The sequence below is a fragment of the Impatiens glandulifera genome, chromosome 2 (genome assembly GCF_907164915.1).
Source record: "Impatiens glandulifera chromosome 2, dImpGla2.1, whole genome shotgun sequence".
Classification (NCBI taxonomy): Eukaryota; Viridiplantae; Streptophyta; class Magnoliopsida; order Ericales; family Balsaminaceae; genus Impatiens; species Impatiens glandulifera.
This window is the reverse complement of record NC_061863.1, coordinates 17,013,858-17,016,155: the sequence shown is the minus strand read 5'-3', so window position 1 is coordinate 17,016,155 and position 2,298 is coordinate 17,013,858.

The following is a 2,298-nucleotide window of genomic DNA, read 5'->3' as shown; positions in this document are numbered from 1 at the left end:
CCCTAGATCTTGAACAGAAAGAGCTAGCAATGTATTTTGCTCGAATGCATATATCCTAACAAGAAATATAGGCTCTCATTTTCCATTATATAAAAAAAATAAGTGTGTTTAAGAGTAATTATGGTTTATTAAGGTGGGGATAAATTCAATCACAATCACAAATACATGCACCCATCATCCTCTCTTAAAAGAAAACACTCAAACATTCAACAAAGAAATGGAAAATTACATCAATACGAAATACAAGAAAAGGGGAAATATATTCTACTTCTTCCTCTAGTTTCACACTTCTTCTTCCTCACATATCTTTCTCTTGGCTCTTCTCACGGCCTACCTCTTGATGCCCATAATGTAGTATGTCTTTTCTAGTGGAACATCGACCTTTAACGCGTAAGTCCATTTCACAAAATAGGATGTATTACTAGTGGTGGATAAGGTCATCTACCACTAAGAGTTCCCTTTCGATGGGCTTGGCGGTCATATTCGAACTACTTGAAAAGAGGAGTGGTAAAGTAAGATACTATGTGAGGCAGACCACACAACACGGCCACTAGTGTTTTGTTCATCGAATGGATCATATTGTTAATCTTGTATCAGCCCGGAAAATCTTTAATAGGCACATTATCATTAATCGTTATTTGTGTCTTGCCTAGTCCAAGGCGTGTGTTCTAGAAGTCTTAGTTGAATATTGTGTTCTTTGGAACTAAGGGGAGAGCTTTGAATTTCTCGATGAGCCACATGCATAGGACCATGAGAGATTTACGTTGAGGCATCCTTCATTGAAATAGTTCATTGAGTCCCATGAGTGTCTCTAATAGAACTAAACTTGATATGGCTTTGTGACTCCTTGCATGGTGTGAGAAAATTTTAGTACCTTCAAGGAGGGCCTACCATTGTTTGGTCGTAGTAGGAAGTGGGTGATGGAATCATCATTACCACCAAGTAGATGTTCAAAGAGTTTGGGACAACACCATTATTGACTACGAGATTTACCCTCATTGAAATAGTTGAATATTGTGGAAGTCGATGATGTTTCCCTTTTTTTTATCACGTATGTGTCTTCCTTAACGTAGCCAAACTCTTATTGTATGACCTTCCAAATGGAGACCGATTATTCGAAGGGCTTTCAAAGTAGTAGAGGTTTCGGCATGAGCATCAATAATTGGGCACATATTTCTATCACCCAAGTGAAATATCTGAGTAATATGACTCCATCTCTTGCACATCTCGATCATGAAGTTGATGAGTTCTCGTGTGTCCCTAAGTCGAAGAATGTCATTCATCCCGTATGCGCTACAATCAAATCTTCCTTCCTCAAACTTTTTAGTTCACTTGATCAACATTCTTGCATCTAGCATCGATATTATCTATGTAGTAAAAACATAAAGACAAGATGTAGTTAAGTTAGAGTTTTCCTTTTTTATTGTTTATAATTTTCTTTTCTCCTTTTATTTTCAAATTACAAGAATATTCACATCATCGTCTATTTATAACTATATGTTTACATGTATTTACATAACAAACCAAAAGATATCTGATGTGATTTTTGTGTCTATGGCTTCCATTGGTAAGAGAGGTGTCCCACCGAAAAGGATGATTTGAATGTTATCGATGTAAGGAAGTTTCTCATTTAGGATGTCCCCTCTACTACCAAACACGATCTCTCATTTTCAATAGTCGGGGATGCATTGCTTGGAAGAAAGGGTTAACACGTGTTTTTTCCTAAGTTCAAATGCTCAGAAATATCGCTCATAAAGGGCATATCGTTATTTTATTATTGACGCATCACATCATGTAAAATATAGATATATAAGTGATGTCGCACAATATACAAACTATAATACATAAAAGTATAGAGCTCTTGGAGCTCCGATGCATGTAAGAAATCATGTTTTCTAGCGCGAAAGTTTTTCTAAAAGTTTTGGCTAAAATATGTTTCGAGTTAAGCATCTAATATTCTATTAGAGTCGCAAGAAATTGTACATGATAAAATCTCTCAACATTTATGGACTAGAAGATGCGTCGTCTTTTAAGAAATTATTCTTTTAATATATGATTTATCAAAATATTTTGAAATCGAAACATCCAGTAATAAATCACTTTATAATCAAGCCCCATAACTTACCTTTCCCTCAAATCTAAGCCGAAATTGAGAATAAATGATAGATTTAACATAAGTCACTTTTAGTTTTTTTGATTAAAAGAATAAATTTCACGACAAATAGTTGTCACCTAATTTTTCTCGCAATATTAGGAAATGAGATTTTATGGGTTTGGTGTTTGGTGTCGTGTGGGAAA